This window comes from Schistocerca piceifrons, chromosome X (genome assembly GCF_021461385.2).
Source record: "Schistocerca piceifrons isolate TAMUIC-IGC-003096 chromosome X, iqSchPice1.1, whole genome shotgun sequence".
Classification (NCBI taxonomy): domain Eukaryota; kingdom Metazoa; phylum Arthropoda; class Insecta; order Orthoptera; family Acrididae; genus Schistocerca; species Schistocerca piceifrons.
In genome coordinates, this window is record NC_060149.1 from 423,301,149 (window position 1) to 423,320,266 (window position 19,118).

Genomic DNA, 19,118 nt, shown 5'->3' on the forward strand with positions numbered 1-19,118 from the left:
TTGATTCCTTTCTCCCTTCCAAATACGATTACTTCACTCTTATCTTTATTTATTTTTAATCCATACCTTTTTATTATTTCCTTCCACGCATCAAGCTGTAACTGTACATCTACCTCTTTATCACCCCATATTACCATATCATCTGCAAAAATCATCTTTTTGTCTTTTTCTTTTACTATATATGGGGTGGAATTCCACCTATTATATGATTGCAAGGCTAATGGAACAAAAACGGGCCATTTCAGTCAATCTCATGGACTGTGATATTGCCAGTCTCACTGCTGCACAATGGAAGCTTTTAGAGTAACTTCTGAAATTATTACAACCATCATAAAAAATAACAAAAATTACAAGTTCCGGATGCGCTTGCATTTCTGAAATTATTCCGTTTGCTGTTACATTAATGCGCGATAAAACGAGCACATCAGAGCTAACACCCAGATTAAGCCAGGTGAGGTTAGTCATACAACAAGGGTTACACGAACGATTTGAAGACAGCACAACAAGTAAAAATTATTTGGTGGCTATCACTTTAGATCCACGCATTAGAACGTATGTTTTCGCCAGTCAATTGCTAAGAGAAAAAGTAAGGCGGTATATTTTGTAGCATAAAGATGAACTGTGAAACAAGCAGTGACGATAGCTCGAATTCGTCCCCTATTCGGGTAAAGATAATGAGAAGCAAGGAAAAAGAGTCTAATCCAGACTATACACTCATCTTTTATGGGTTGCAGAAATAAACACAGCTCATACCGGGACGACGAAAGAAAAAAATGCAGTTGCAACTGAAATACACCTTTATTTAAGCATTAAGAACATATCACGTCATGGCAACCTATAGTCGAGGTGACAAGCAAGAGAAGATAAATTCTCGTGTTTGGTAAATCTTGCTGCAAAATATTTGTCGACCTCAGGAAGTAGTGTTTATTCAGAGCGCTTTTTCTTTGAAGCTCGGGATATCTATGAGAAGAAAAGGAGTAAGCTACTGCCTAAAAAAGGCCACTGGATTGCAAAGCAACGATAACCGACCACAGCAGTAAATGGCACTGCACAGCGGTAACCGTATAGCAAGTCGTATGATGTCACCACACTAAGGCGAGTGTCTTGAAATGGACGAAGTGACTAGCTGCAGGGTTTAGTGAAACAAATGGGCACCGGAGACATATAAATCAGTATGGATTTTGGGGCAGGGAGCACTTCTTGTCGCCGTAAACCAGCAGCACCATAACGACGCCAATGCTACATCGGAGAGCAAGGCGAATGGGCTCCGCAAGCAGCAGCCATGTGTTAGACACCAGCCACACCTGCCGCCAGGACTAAGTCCTTCACGGAACTTCCTTGTGGGAGGGCGCCACAGCGTCAGCCGCCATCCGACTGCTGTTCGCGGGCAGTGGGTTGAACACCGCACACAGCAGACTCCACACGCCACAACAGCGGCCACGTGCGGAGCCGTTCCCCAAGTGCAATACCGTCGCACCACAACACATAGCGCCGCTGACGTCAACAGCCATGACCTCCAAGGGCCACGTGCCTCAGCAGCTCAGGACGGCAGCTCAGCAGTTATGGGCAGAAGCCGCCACCCGTTCATCAGCACCTGCCAGGGCCAACATGGAGAGGCGTGCCTGCCTCACTACGTCATGTATTAAAGTCAATAAAAATCATCTGTAACTGTCAACAGCGTTTCACTTGGACCCACCGGCCTGTCACCGCGACTCATTCATCCCCCACTGTACTCAGCACGTTATAGAAGGGACAACAATACACTCACCAAACTATTATCAACACTATTAGAAACAAATAGGTCCAAATCAGTTAATTAGAATAGACTGAGGAAGATTTTTTTATGACATGAACACACCAGAAGAAAAGATAATGCATCGCTGGGCCTTTGTAACAGCGGTAAAGATGGACAGATTTATGTAGAAGCCTTAAAAGGAGACTGCCAAAAATGATAAAAAAATGGAAGAAAAAACATAGTAAATTCTGTACATGAAGATAGTACCTGTTCCCAAAAGAACAGATGCCATTGATGACCAGAATTTCTCCAGAATGAAATGATAATTAAATCGACACCCTAGCTGCAAACAGGCGTTGATATACATCATTGGGGACATGTTGAAAATGTGTGCCCCGACCAGGTTGGTTCAAATGGCTGTGAGCACTATGGGACTGAACATCTATGGTCATCAGTCCCCTAGAACTTAGAACTACTTTAACCTAACTAACCTAAGGACATCACACAACACCCAGTCATCACGAGGCAGAGAAAATCCCTGACCCCGCCGGGAATCGAACCCGGGAACCCGGGCGTGGGAAGTGAGAACGCTACCGCACGACCACGAGCTTGTGCCCCGACCAGGACTCGAACCACTGATCTCCCGCTTGCATGGCAGACACTCTATTCATCTTTTTTTTCTTATTTTAGCTGGGACTTTTTTTCTTTTTTGTCTCATTTAGTTCGTAATTGATCGTTACATTTGTTAGTGGCGGACGTCCTATGACACTTCTTCAAGTTCAGCGTTGATCCGTTAACTCAGTTTTTTTGTTACAAAGGGCACCTAACCCTCTGACCGAACACGCTAAGCTACCGTGCCGGCTAAAATTATTCAAATGGCTCTCAGCACTATGGGACTTCTGTGGTCATCAGTCCCCTAGAACTTAGAACTACTTAAACCTAACTAACCTGAGGACATCACACACATTGCCCGAGGCAGAATTCGAACCTGCGACCGTAGCGGTCGCGTGGTTCCAGACTGAAGCGCCTAGAACCGCTCGGTCACAGTAGCCAGCATCCATGTGAGCCAACGAGGGCACAGCGGATAGTGCGCCTTCAGGGACGCTCCCCGTGAGACCCAAATTCCCAACATGTTCACACCACTACATTCGTAGTGCGCCAAATAGATATTTGCCCATCACACTGATTACTCGTGGCAGATTAATCTACCAAGTCCCGTACGAGTTGGGGCATAGCGTGTGCGTTCGTACAAGAAGGTCAATGGCCGGGTAGCCATATTTTAATGAGTGTGATGGGCAAACATCTGTTAGGCGCACTACGAATTTAGTGATGTGGACATGTTGGGAATGTGGCTCTCACGGGGAGCGTGCAAGGGATACGTCCCTGCAGGCGCACTATTCTCTGTGCCCTCGGTGGTTCCAATGGATAGAACGTCTGCGATGTAAGCAGGAGCTCCGGGGTTCGAGTCGCGGTTGGGGAACACATTTTCAACGTGTTCCCAATGATGTATGTCAACGCCTGTTCGCAGCTAGGGTGTCGATTTAATTATCATTTCATAGTAAATTCTGGAAGAGATTTTGATTTGATAAGAAGCCAGTTACCAAATTTAAACGTACTCCTTAATTCAGCAAAATAAAGAAAGAGAAGCAATAATGGTAATAACAATAGAAACTATAGTTTTGTATTTTTTGTTTTAGTATTTTTATTTCTGATTGCAAGAGCATCAAGTGGCAGTATCGACCTTAATGATTTTAGAAAACTAGACAAAAACCAAATCTCGATCCGGAAGAATCAGATGAGGATACTGAGTCATCATTTCTATAACACTTTTTAGTTTCACTTATTTTGTAAGTTACACTAATTACGATCACTGTTTAATGGACCGTAAGTATTCCAGCGGAGAACGAAAGTAAGACAGAAGGAAAATTTTGAATTTGGAACTGAAAGTAATTAGTTCATCCACTAACTGTTTTCAGCCATTGTGGAATCCTGTTGTCGATACATACCTCACTGTAGAGGACATTTTTGTGAACGCCAACGAAGCAATTTTTTAAAAGATGTATTTTTTTGTGGATTCTTCTCGGTAACTGTCTCAGAAAGATGAACTATAATCGTAAAGGGACTGGAAAACAGCTTTTCAAGATCTTTTTATCGCTGCTACATTACAGCTTTTCGGAATTCTCCAACTGCCGGCCGCGGTGGTCTAGCGGTTCTAGGCGCCCAGTCCGGAACCGCGCGACTGCTACGGTCGCAGGTTCGAATCCTGCCTCGGGCATGGATGTGTGTGATGTCCTTAGGTTAGTTAGGTTTAAGTAGTTCTAAGTTCTAGGGGACTGATGACCACAGTAGTTAAGTCCCATAGTGCTCAGAGCCATTTTTCTCCAACTAATTTCAGTTAATCTTTCTTCTACAACGCCGCCGCCCGAGTGTTAGTACGAATGTATAACCGCTAACTGCGCAGTTGTGACGTAAATGTGACATCTGATTAACACGTCTCTAAATGATAGCTTATTTCAAAATTAAATTTACAGAAGAAGTGCGAAAAGTCTTGCGGCAACCGCATCACTCTTCGTTTTCAGCGTCAGTATCTGTTTGCTGCTAACACTCGGCGAGGTGTGCAGCGTTTGCTAGCGACGTAGGTGCGAAGGACCGGCGTCCAAAGTGCACGGTTACCCTGTTTGCGTTGCGTGCAGCTGACTTCCCGTCGAGGCGGCGAGAAAGCAAACCTCTTAGGCGACGCTTCGTGACACTGTGGCGAGAGCATACACTGCGAAGCGCCAGAAGGGACGCCGGCTGTAGCATCTGTGCTTTGAATACTCTACGCTTCTCTTGAATATCCGAGAACAGCCTAGAAAATACCGACACCGTATGTAAGAGAGAACCAATACATTAATTCCGCCCCCCCCCCCCAAAAAAAAGTGATAACCTTAGATATACCGCTTTCTGGTTTTCATTTAAGCAACACGGTTAATTGTGAAAGCAATAGACTCATTTATCATAGCACAGGAAATAAATTAATGCCGCAGTATTTCCTTCGAAGGAACGTTAACGTTTATTATTCTCTATATTAGAACCTTATCCCATCTTCAGAAATTCAAAATAAGAAAAAATATAACATAACAGTGACCACGCGTGCGCGCACCTGTGTATGTATGTGTGTGTGAGTGTGTGTGTGTGTGTGTGTGTGTGTGTGTATGTGTGTGTGTGTGTGTGTGTTTTGGAGAGTTATTATAATTTCCTGTTCATAGTTCGTTAAGCAGCCAACAGTGAAAATTACTTCATCATGTAACGAAGATATAAACAGTAGGCTACACATAGCCACATTCTACTTGTGTACGAGAACTATCCCGTCTAAAAACTGCACCACGATACTGCCGCATGAGAGAGAACACTTGAGGACACAAGATGTCCATGATGTACCGTTCTGCGTCAGGGTTCCCTCAATCACTATCCGCCGTGACTTGAAGAAATACCCGATTGATGCCAACAGCATTAAGTCGGGAGTAACACGACCGTGCCTCTGTGAAACATGAAATGAATGGGACCTCTCAGCAGGTCACCGTCATAGTCGCTGATGATTTTCATCCAGGATAATGCAGAATTAGGATTCATTATTGAACAGAGTGAGATGCCATTTACCATCACTCCATGCTTCCCGGTCACGACACCACAGGCACATGGACACAGGCAACAGAGCATGCACAATGTCGGCACTAGTACAGTGTATATCCACCTTTCGCAGCAATGCAGGCTGCTATTCTCCCACGGAGACGATCGTAGAGATGCTAGATGTAGTCCTGTGGAACGGCTTGCCATGCCACTTCCACCTGGCGCCTCAGTTGGACCAGCGTTCGTGCTGGACGTGCAGACCGCGTGAGACGACGCTTCATCCAGTCCCAAACATGCTCAATGGGGGACAGATCCAGAGATCTTGCTGGCCAGGGTAGTTGACTTACACCTTCTAGAGCACGTTGGGTGGCACGGGATACATGCGGACGTGCATTGTCCTGTTGGAACAGCAAGTTCCCTTGCCGGTCTAGGAATGGTAGAACGATGGGTTCGATGACGGTTTGAATGTACCGTGCACTATTCAGTGTCCCCTCGACGATCACCAGTGGTGTACGGCCAGTGTAGGAGATCGCTCCCCACACCATGATGCCGGGTGTTGGCCCTGTGTGCCTCGGTCGTATGCAGTCCTGATTGTGGCGCTCACCTGCACGGCGCCAAACACGCATACGTCCATCATTGGCACCAAGGCAGAAGCGACTCTCATCGCTGAAGACGACACGTCTCCATTCGTCCCTCCATTCACGCCTGTCGCGACACCACTGGAGGCGGGCTGCACGATGTTGGGACGTGAGCGGAAGACGGCCTAACGGTGTGCGGGACCGTAGCCCAGCTTCATGGAGACGGTTGCGAATGGTCCTCGCCGATACCCCAGGAGCAACAGTGTCCCTAATTTGCTGGGAAGTGGCGGTGCGGTCCCCTACGGCACTGCGTAGGATCCTACGGTCTTGGCGTGCATCCGTGCGTCGCTGCGGTCCGGTCCCAGGTCGACGGGCACGTGCACCTTCCGCCGACCACTGGCGACAACATCGATGTACTGTGGAGACCTCATGCCCCACGTGTTGAGCAATTCGGCGGTACGTCCACCCGGCCTCCCGCATGCCCACTATACGCCCTCGCTCAAAGTCCGTCAACTGCACATACGGTTCACGTCCACGCTGTCGCGGCATGCTACCAGTGTTAAAGACTGCGATGGAGCTCCGTATGCCACGGCAAACTGGCTGACACTGACGGCGGCGGTGCACAAATGCTGCGCAGCTAGCGCCATTCGACGGCCAACACCGCGGTTCCTGGTGTGTCCGCTGTGCCGTGCGTGTGATCATTGCTTGTACAGCCCTCTCGCAGTGTCCGGAGCAAGTATGGTGGGTCTGACACACCGGTGTCAATGTGTTCTTTTTTCCATTTCCAGGAGTGTATGTGTATTCGACCAACTGCTCAGGTGGAGACCTGTAATGAGGTCCTTGTCAAAGTCTGTTGGGTGCTTATAACGCTGTCTCACACGAGTACACAGCCTCCCGGTGTCCTCCTCAGAAAGCACTGACCATCTGACGCTGTTCACACCCCATGTATACCCTGTCAGAGCTGGTAACAATTCTAAACACAAGCAACACTAATGCACTCTGGTGACCGCACTACGAGTCACAGAGAATTGCTGTTATAATCATCTGCATGCCCACCAACAGTGTGCATGTGTATGAAGTTCCATTTATGTCTGACAATGTTTTATGGCTGTATGCATATAACACATGTTTTTCCAGACATATTGCCATAGTAGCTGAATAACACATCATTGCCTAGGTATTTATTTATTCCAATTTCCTGCTAGTCCAACTCATTCTTCCCCTCTCTCTATTCATCTCCTCTTTTCCCCTCTCTCTGTCCAACTTCTGACCTCCTCCCACTGACCATTACCTGCTTCACCTCTATGTGTCCACCTTCTCCTCCAATTTCTATCTGTCCAGAACCTCCTAACACCTCTCTCTGTCCATCTTGTCTCCCCCCTTTGCTTGGCTATTTCTTGATCGCTCCACCCAACTGAAGTTTGGTGGTTTCCACCACCATAGTATTTATTTACCGATAGTAAGTAACATGTGTACCAAGTTTGGTTGAAAGTGATCCAGGTGTTTAGGGAGAGATGTTCAACATATGCATATGTGATACATATTGCACACTTATATGTTTGATTCTCTGCTGTTTTACACCATATGACTCATTCCTTGGTGTTTAACACCATTCGAGTCCAGAGAGGATATTAGATTTGTGTGTGACATTCAGCCACAGAGTGCTCATTGTAGCAACTGGATTGACACAATGGACAGTACATATAAGAGATAAATTGCACGTTGCAATTTGAAAAGCATCCAAGTCAACTAAATACAGGAAATAAATGTCAACAGATGGTTATCGACATTTTTACGTCAACCTCACATTCACACCTCCACACCTAGTGGTACTGGGAAATCTTACTCCATAGTATTTTTATTCAAATGATGATTCATGTATCTAACAAATTTGTTGCCCCAACTGCTCCTGAGTTATACTTCAATGTCACTCCCTTTCATTTCCACTCGTGTAGGATGTACGTGGTTCTTAACCCCACAGTACATCTTTCCAGATAAAAAGTAACCAATAAACCGATTTTCTTTAAAGAATCAATTCCCCTGTACGAAACAATTTAAAACTTCTGATTGCTTCACAAATGAGTTAAAGTGTTAAACATTTGACCTTCAGAATGTGGGCGACTAGAAGTTTACAAAACGTTTGAAATTAAGTTTAAAGTTTGTTGGAAGTAGCTAGGTGCTTTCATTATCGAACACTGGACGAGTGTGGGCCGGGTAATTCGCACTTCGTTTTAAGTAAACCCAGTTTTTCACATATCTCATTGTTTATGACGTCATATTTTTTGAACTACGTATCGTGCAATAATATAATTTTGCAGGTACACTCAGTGCTATATGCAGATATTGTCGGCAAAATATATAATAGGAAGGGATGAGGGACTAGATTAAAACATCATAACTGAAGCGGCAGGTTTTCACGCATTTCACTGTTTATGACGTCGTATGTCCTGAACTATGTGTCGTACATTGATAAAATATTGTAGGCACATTTAGTGGTATATGCGAACAGGGAAAACGTAGCAAGCGATAAACTTTTTTCCTCCCATTATTTTGTGGGTTGTTCAGCGAGAAAGTTTCGTAAAGGGTTGAAATTACGTGTAGAGTTTCTTGTAAGTGGCTGAGTTCTCTTATTCTCAAATTTCTTACCCCGTAAGTGCTTCTTTCCAGATAGCATGAGATATTTGTACCACATTAGGCTCACATCAATTCACTAGTGTAGGAAGATATGTTGAACATACATACATACGAAAATACATTTTTATAGTACACTAGCCTTTTACCTGCTGCTTCACTCATGTACATGTATAGCACACAGTGCTCCCTCCCTTCACAACTCCTCCTCACCAACCTTTTCTGTCCATCTCCTTCTCCTCCCTTTTCCATTGCATTTCCTCATCCCCCTCCCTCTTGGTCCACATCCCAGTCCCACTTACATCTGTCCACCTCCTCCTCTCTTTGTCTGTTCTTATCATCCTCCCTCCCTTCACTATTCATCTCCATCTCCCCTCTCTTCCGTTCAGATGCAGCCATCCACACATATACCCCTTAGAACACATAACAATACTACCGGCATAACACACTTGTTGCGTGGTGGCAGCCTAGATGCCAGCAGTTACCAGCCCTTTTCACCCTTGCCCCCCCCCTATGATAGCTAGTTGTTTCTACCTTCACAGATCTCTATCCTAGATAATAAGTATTGTGTGTCAAGTTTTGTTGAAAAAGATACAGTGGATTAAGAAGAGCCATAGAAAACACACACACATAACATTTTCGTATGTGCACTAGCCTTTTACACACAGCTTTATCCAGACACACACAAGAGTCACATAATGCATAGTTCAGCAGAACCCCTCTCTTTGTGCCCATCTTCTCCTCCTGCCTCTCCCTGTCCACCTCCTCCTACCCTTTCTCTGATCATCTCCTCCTTCTCCTCTCTCTATACATCTCCTTCTCTCCCCTGCCTCAGTCCATCCATTCCTCTCCCTTCTATCTCCTGATCTCCTTCTGTACTTCTCTCCGGCGATCTCCTCGTACCCCTCTATGTGTGTCTATCTCCTTCTCCCCCTCTCTCTGTAAAAAATTCTCCTTTCCTCTGTCCATCCATCCCCTCCTTCCCCTTCCCTCTGTCCATCCCAATATCCCCTGTCACTTGTCCATCACTTACCAATTCTTTCTCTATCTGTCTTCACTCCTACTTCTATCTGTCCATATCCTCCTGCCCTCCCTCTACCCATCTCCTCCTCCCTGCTCTCGATTCAATCCTTCTGCCCCTTTCTCTTTCCATCTCCTCCCCCTCTCTCTGTCTATCTCTTCCTTCTCCTCTCTCTATCCATCTTCTCCCACCTGTCTCTATTGTCATGTCCTACTTCCTTATCTCTTTGTATCCATCTCCTCCACATTCTCTCCCTATCTCTCTCTCTCTCTCTCCATCTGCTCATCCCTATTTCCTCAACCTCACTCTTTCTCTGTCCACCTCATGCTCTCCCCTATCACTATATATCTCCTTTCCCCATCCTTCTGATTACCCATGCCCACCTGCATGCCCTTGGAACACATTCCAACACTCCCTACGGGAGGCAGGTGGTTCTTATCCCCATAGTACCGCTTCTACATCTTTCTAGACAATAAGCAGCATGTGTACCAAATATTTTGAAATCAATCCAGTGAGGTAGAAGGAGATATGTAACACATGCAAAAACACACATCCACACACACGCACACACACACACACACACACACACACACACACACAGATATATATATATATATATATATATATATATATATATATATATATATATATATATATACACTCCTGGAAATTGAAATAAGAACACCGTGAATTCATTGTCCCAGGAAGGGGAAACTTTATTGACACATTCCTGGGGTCAGATACATCACATGATCACACTGACAGAACCACAGGCACATAGACACAGGCAACAGAGCATGCACAATGTCGGCACTAGTACAGTGTATATCCACCTTTCGCAGCAATGCAGGCTGCTATTCTCCCATGGAGACGATCGTAGAAATGCTGGATGTAGTCCTGTGGAACGGCTTGCCATGCCATTTCCACCTGGCGCCTCAGTTGGACCAGCGTTCGTGCTGGACGTGCAGACCGCGTGAGACAACGCTTCATCCAGTCCCAAACATGCTCAATGGGGGACAGATCCGGAGATCTTGCTGGCCAGGGTAGTTGACTTACACCTTCTAGAGCACGTTGGGTGGCACGGGATACATGCGGACGTGCATTGTCCTGTTGGAACAGCAAGTTCCCTTGCCGGTCTAGGAATGTTAGAACGATGGGTTCGATGACGGTTTGGATGTACCGTGCACTATTCAGTGTCCCCTCGACGATCACCAGTGGTGTACGGCCAGTGTAGGAGATCGCTCCCCACACCATGATGCCGGGTGTTGGCCCTGTGTGCCTCGGTCGTATGCAGTCCTGATTGTGGCGCTCACCTGCACGGCGCCAAACACGCATACGACAATCATTGGCACCAAGGCAGAAGCGACTCTCATCGCTGAAGACGACACGTCTCCATTCGTCCCTCCATTCACGCCTGTCGCGACACCACTGGAGGCGGGCTGCACGATGTTGGGGCGTGAGCGCAAGACGGCCTAACGGTGTGCGGGACCGTAGCCCAGCTTCATGGAGACGGTTGCGAATGGTCCTCGCCGATACCCCAGGAGCAACAGTGTCCCTAATTTGCTGGGAAGTGGCGGTGCGGTCCCCTACGGCACTGCGTAGGATCCTACGGTCTTGGCGTGCATCCGTGCGTCGCTGCGGTCCGGTCCCAGGTCGACGGGCACGTGCACCTTCCGCCGACCACTGGCGACAACATCGATGTACTGTGGAGACCTCACGCCCCACGTGTTGAGCAATTCGGCGGTACGTCAACCCGGCCTCCCGCATGCCCACTATACGCCCTCACTCAAAGTCCGTCAACTGCACATACGGTTCACGTCCACGCTGTCGCGGCATGCTACCAGTGTTAAAGACTGCGATGGAGTTCCGTATGTCACGGCAAACTGGCTGACACTGACGGCGGCGGTGCACAAATGCTGCGCAGCTAGCGCCATTCGACGGCCAACATCGCGGTTCCTGGTGTGTCCGCTGTGCCGTGCGTGTGATCATTGCTTGTACAGCCCTCTCGCAGTGTCCGGAGCAAGTATGGTGGGTCTGACACACCGGTGTCAATGTGTTCTTTTTTCCATTTCCAGGAGTGTATATATATATACTCCTGGTGTAAGGTTAATACGGGACATGAGCACAGTTTTATCGGAATCTATGAATTTAGCACTGATGATGTGCTAGCCCACATGAGTTATCAATAATGTTTCACCATTATTTAATCCCTTATTAGCGTTAAGATTTCTGATAAACCAAGAACAGCATTTTTCTTTAAAATCAATTGATGAGGTGGTACACCAGACGGATTTAAAGAGTTCAAGAATCCTATGGGGTACAGCGACCACTGTTTATTTCTTCAAGTAGAGTAGAATCAGAAATTAGGTTCAAAAATGGTTCAAATGGCTCTGAGCACTACGGGACTTAACTTCTGAGGTCATCAGTTCCATAGAACTTAGAACTACTTAAACCTAACTAATCTAAGGACATCACACACATCCATGCCGAAGGCAGGATTCGAACCTACGACCATAGCGATCACGCGGTTCCAGACTGAAGCGCCTAGAACCGCTCGGCCACACCGGCCGGCCAGAAATTAGGTAAACCTTTCCCTCTCCAGGTAAAAAATTCTAAATGACACATTAATTACTTGCTGTACAATCAGGATTTCTTTGACATAAAGTCGCCTTTGAACAGAATTGAGAAACATTTTGTTCATTGACTTCTGTGGCACTGAAAATGTCGGTAATAAAACTATCGTAATTTACACAATAAAGTTTAGCAATTTTCATCGCTTCATTGGGGTACTTTCATTGCTTTTCTAATTCACCGTTACCCTATTTAAGTAAACATTCACTGAAAACGGGATAACTATTTGCCCAATTCTTTGAGCCAACTTATGAATTTTAACATGAGACTGTACTGGTGACCGTTTAACTGTAGTTTCGTCTAAGTCTGTTCTATTGGCATGTCTCACGACGCATAATACATGACGAGAATCTCCACCAAACAGAATTATTTGGCCCCCGCAAGGGAGATTATAATTCACGATGTCCCTTAAAAGTCGATCGACAACGCTGAGCGCGTCTTTAGCAAGTAAACAGTACATTCCTATGATGATGAACGTTAATCTGGCTCAAATGGCTCTGACCACTATAGGACTTAACTTCTGAGGTCATCAGTCCCCTAGAACTTAGAACTACTTAAACCTAACTATCCTAAGGACATCACACACATCCATGCCCGAGGCAGGATTCGAACCTGCGACCTTAGCGGTCGCGCGGTTCCAGACTGTAGCGCCTAGAACCGCTCGGCCACCCCGGACGGCGAACGTTGATCTAATTCGGTTTATTCGTGCAGCACACAACACTTGCACGAAGAAAGTAAACAGATTCAACCGCTGTTGTGCATAATAACAAAATTAGATTGTCAATAGATGACGTCTTCAAAATTTTTTGCATCGACGTGTATGAGGGAAATGGCGTGACAAACTACGCTTGCGCAAAGGATGCAACAACTGCAACAGCTGTTCTGCATATTAGTTAAACACAGAGGCAATAGATGGCTCCTTCTTTGTTTTTATAAAATCATTTCCAAGATAAAGTTTTCTTAAAGAAAATAATAACTTTAATAATTTATGTATTTTTCGTGATTAGCAGACTAATGAACGAAATGTTGCACTTGATGTCTCACTCATTAATTTTGATTAAATAGTACTGGAGATGTGGCATAATGACAGAAAAAAACACCGTCGAGAAATAATATAAATGATTGTTAGATAAGAAACAACATTTTCGAGAGGAAGTTTCGTAATGTTTTACTTACTATTTTTTGGGGGGGGGGGATCTCATTGACACGTATTGTGGCCCTAGAATTGAAGGAATTAGCGGAAAAAAGTGCGAGTGCGTCTTTTGTTTTACTGCGTGGTTTATCTTTGGCTGAATTCAAAAACAAGAATATAAATACAAAAGGAGCAATTTATAAAGTAGAGAGTATTTTCTACAAGACATGGAACTAGTTGGTCCCAGAATGTGGTGCATTCAAAAACACAGAAGACAACTCGATGAAAATAATCCTAACAAAATTGAGGTTTAGAGGTTTCTTCGATCGACCCCATCACTCGTACCTTCGTTGGCTTGTGTCCACCAGGATTTTAGATTTTCGGTGTTTGTGAGAGCATTCCACCTGAACTTTTCGCTTTCACTGCGTGTTTTGTTAAAATCGTATGTACAGGGATGGAGTGATGCATAGGGCAGACCAAAAATAAGTGGACATACAAGCGAGTACTTGAAAAATCTTGCTAGTGAAAACAATTCTCATTCGGTTTTGGCGTCACCAGTTTCCGTGCAGCTATTAAACCGATGGAGAATTCTTCTTTTGCTTTAGTTGCGAGTAACCGTTTTTGGAACTACTGCTTGCGATTGTCAATTTCAAGCTTTGTATAATTCCATGACCACACGGTTGTAAAGTATTTGAAGTATCCGAAGGCAACAACAGAAGTTTTAGAAAAATGGTTCAAATGGCTCTGAGCACTATGGGACTTAACATCTGAGGTCATCAGTCCCCTAGAACTTAGAACTACTTAAACGTAACTAACCTAAGGACATGACACACATCCATGCCCGAGGCAGGATTCGAAACTGCGACCGTAGCGGTTGCGTGGTTCCAGACTGAAGCGTATAGAACCGGTCGGTCACACCGGCCGACGAAGTTTTAGAGCTTTTGATTCAATACCGAGGTGTGTTTGACTATTGTGATTGGGTTTTTCTCGTAAAAATTACTCATCCAAACCAAGAATCTAATATTTGAACATGGTAGACTCGAATTTTGGTTCGCCGTTTATTCGGTTGATAATGATCTTACATTTTTAAAATACAGTAATTTTAAACTTTACCCAGGAGAATAAAGAGAATTTTTTCATCTCCGTCCGAATTTCATCCTACCAATACCGCAGTTCTTCCCTTAGATACTTCCTGCCCTGAACAAGATTGTCCTTTGTAAAGTTATATTGAGTAAGAAGCGATAAGAGAAGGAAGCACTTCTTTGTGTTGTATTATTCAAGTATTAAAGGCAACGAAGAGTGCAACCAGTCTACAATCGCACTCCGTAAAACTTAGTCGGTTTCACTGGAAGCAATGCCAGTTCTTTTCCTGATACATAATAACCAGACTGAGTTTCAGGAAAGTTCAATTTCCATTTGTTTGTTCATCAGCTCTTTCCAGCAGTATGGGAGCATTCTGTGACCTATATTGTTGTAACGGAACAAGTAAAGCAGTCTCTACTTCATCGTGATTAGACATCCTCACACGTCCAGTCACTGATTTCAGCATACCGTGCTCAAATACTTCCGTAATTTGATAGTTTCTTTTAACTAACGTCGGCATAGTAGAGGCAGCACCGCCAAACTCTTTACAGATTACTGTTTTCGACCTCTTTCTTCATGTTAAGCAGTTTCATCTTCGTTATAAACGAAATAGTGATCTTTTTTCTTTCTTGCTTCGCTGACATTGACTGTACAATTATTACCTGTATATGAATAAAAAACACACGAAAAGATTTTCACATAAAATCACATATTTAAACATGCGATTCACCGACTTCGTCTAACCAGTTCGATTCTACACAGAGTACGCGAAAGAACTTGCCCCCCTTCTAACAGCCGTGTACCGCAAGTCTCTAGAGGAACAGAAGGTTCCAAATGATTGGAAAAGAGCACAGGTAGTCCCAGTCTTCAAGAAGGGTCGTCGAGCAGATGCGCAAAACTATAGACCTATATCTCTGACGTCGATCTCCCCGAGTATCATGTCGTTTTTGGAAACCCAGAATCTACTATGTAGGAATCAACATGGATTCCGGAAACAGCGATCGTGTGAGACCCAACTCGCTTTATTTGTTCATGAGACCCAGAAAATATTAGATACAGGCTCCCAGGTAGATGCTATTTTTCATGACTTCCGGAAGGCGTTCGATACAGTTCCGCACTGTCGCCTGATAAACAAAGTAAGAGCCTACGGAATATCAGACCAGCTGTGTGGCTGGATTGAAGAGTTTTTAGCAAACAGAACACAGAACGTTGTTCTCAATAGAGAGACGTCTACAGACGTTAAAGTAACCTCTGGCGTGCCACAGGGGAGTGTTATGGGACCATTGCTTTTCACAATATATATAAATGACCTAGTAGATAGTGTCGGAAGTTCCATGCGGCTTTTCGCGGATGATGCTGTAGTATACAGAGACGTTGCAGCATTAGAAAATTGTAGCGAAATGCAGGAAGATCTGCAGCGGATAGGCACTTGGTGCAGGGAGTGGCAACTGACCCTTAACATAGACAAATGTAATGTATTGCGAATACATAGAAAGAAGGATCCTTTATTGTATGATTATATGATAGCGGAACAAACACTGGTAGCAGTTACTTCTGTAAAATATCTGGGAGTATGCGTGCGGAACGATTTGAAGTGGAATGATCATATAAAATTAATTGTTGGTAAGGCGAGTACCAGGTTGAAATTCATTGGGAGAGTCCTTAGAAAATGTAGTCCATCAACAAAGGAGGTGGCTTACAAAACACTCGTTCGACCTGTACTTGAGTATTGCTCATCAGTGTGGGATCTGTACCAGATCGGGTTGACGGAGGAGATAGAGAAGATCCAAAGAAGAGCGGCGCATTTCGTCACAGGGTTATTTGGTAACCGTGATAGCGTTACGGAGATGTTTAACAAACTCAAGTGGCAGACTCTGCAAGAGAGGCGCTCTGCATCGCGGCGTAGCTTGCTGTCCAGGTTTCGAGAGGGTGCATTTCTGTATGAGGTATCGAATATATTGCTTCCCCCTACTTATACCTCCCGAGGAGATCACGAATGTAAAATTAGAGAGATTAGAGCGCGCACGGGGGCTTTCAGACAGTCGTTCTTCCCGCGAAACATACGCGAATGGAACAGGAAAGGGAGGTAATGACAGTGGCACGTAAAGTGCCCTCCGCCACACACCGTTGAGTGGCTTGCGGAGTATAAATGTAGATGTAGATGTAGAACCCATCAAAGAATTCGATAAGTGACGGAAATGTTTTGACAGTGGTAGTGCCCAGAGATAGGCGGTAATAGAGAAACAATATCAATTGTTTTTTACTTTGCTCGGTGTGACAGAAAAATTAAGTAAAAAAATATACGTATCATTGTGGCTGCAGAAATCATGTATGTCCATCCAGAAGCTAAATCTTTTCGTGTTAAGCAATGTGTGTATCATATTAAAAGAGAAAGTGTGAAATTACGTAATATGTATTTGGCACGGCAGAATTTTTTCACATCACCGATTTTTAGTGTTGAGCGTTTTCGTGTTAAACTTCTTTTTTTCATGTTTTCTGTAATCAAAAAATCGCTTAGCCCCGAAATATGTTTTTTAAAGAAAAGTTACTTTACTCTGTGACGAGCAACAAGCTATTACAACTGTGAACCTTTTCTGGTGTCAACAATGTTCTAGGCTGCTACCCCGTTGCGGTGCTGCAGATGACCAATTTATGACGTGTTTTAACTAAAACAGTAACTGATGCTGGTATTCCTCTATTTTCTACGGTCAACACACGACGCGTTGTAAATTACTGCAACGAGCTGCGACTCCTCAGTTTCAGGCTTTATGTACATCATATCTCCCATGAGGTGAATGCTCGAACACCTCTCGTCGAGTGTACCGCTACTGATAACACTTTCGCATATGAAACGAAAGTGTTTATCCGTGTTTTATAATGGATTAATGGTCTGACTTCATCACAGGTCAATCGGCAAAGGTTATGGACCCCTTGGTCGCAGCTGTCGTTTCCGCTTTACCACTACGTTACACATGTCAATCGTTGTATCTGAAATTTTGTTCCGAAATTTCAACGTTTGGTGAGTCAGAAACCGACAACCACACGTCATTGTGCCCTATATCTCTCCCTACATCCATTTCAGTCACAATAGAAAGAAGGAAGGAAAATCTGGGTTTAACGTTCTATCGACGACGAGAACGTTAGAGACGGAGCACAACGTTATAATGGGAAAGGAAATGGTAAGAAAATTGACCGCATTTGCCTTAAGTGATTTTGGGAAACTCTGGGAACCGTAAATCAAAATGGCAGAATAGAATTTCATCCGACGTTCTCACAAATGCTTTTCCTATCTTACCGCTGAACTACATTTTTCGGTGCAGTCTACTGAGCAAACATGGTCTTATGTACAGTGAGTTACGTGTCGTATGTTTCCTTCACTTTTTTCTGAAAGCGAAAATTAATACTCTGGTAATCTAGTGCAACACAATCAACGATCATTTAACAGAACTCTCAGTTCCGCTGCGTTCGTCGTAATGTCCTGATAATAATGATTTCGTGAGGTTCAGTGGCTGGGTGCAAATCTTTCATTTAGGCGCCACATCGGCGACCAGCTTGAAAATAATGACCGAATGATACCAAATCGATACTAAAATATTTACATGCCTTTGGGATGTACTGATTTAAATTTCATCCACATTTTCAGGATGGACAGTACACACAAAAATGGAGTGAGAGCACGATGGCTATTTTGTGTGTTTGACGTTACTCCAACTTTTCGGCTGTAGATCGTAACACAGGGCACCCAGACGCCCTACACGTGCATCTTATCTATATCTTTTGGACTTTGGAAAAATTCGGATTATTGGCAAGGACATGGGAGAATCATACCGGTAGACAGACTCCACAGACAGCTGCAGGACAATGACTCCAGAAGGACTGTTGACGAGATGGACTAAGGACAACAGCGTTGCAGGAAAATTAGGCACGGGTTTTTTCAGAAGGACGGTACCATGAAGAAGATCGCAGGATTGTTCGACTGGCTCTGACAAACAGACGAATGCTAGGTGCTACGTGCCAAGGGCAGATTATAGACAGAGTATCACCATGAACCGTCGGGAACCGATTACTAGAAGCTGCATTTAGATTTCTAGTTGCCGTGTCTCGTTTGCATCTACTCCTGTATCTATATGATTACGCTTAAGTGTCTGGCAATGGTTCTTCGAACCTCCTTCAGACTGTGTGCATGTTCATGTTTTCGCGGCGTAAAGACCGTTCCATAAAATTTCTGGCGTGCAGCCGCATAAATTCAGTTTCTTCTTCTAATATTTCGGCTGAATACCGTCCAGCCACCTTCAGAGTGAGCCGAGGTGACTAACGCTCCAGCAATTACTTCACAAGAAAAGCGGAAGAAGACACGGAAAGTTTTAAATCCATGGTTTTCCTGCCATACGTGGGAAACCTTTCGTCAAAAATAGGACTGATCCTCAGGAAACACAAAATGAAAGTAATTTTTCGCCGTCCACCGATGACACTCCTGGGTTCTGTTAAAGACGATTTGGTGCTTCGGAAGCCTGAGGTTTATTAGATCCCCTGTCAGTGCGGCCGTTCATACATCGGACAGACGACACGTACAGTCCAGGAGAGATGCACGGAGCACCGCAGGTACACCTGTCTCTTTCAGCCTAATAAATTTACGGTGGCAGAGCACTGTATTGACACTAGGCACTCTATGGTGTACGATAATGTCGAAATTTTATC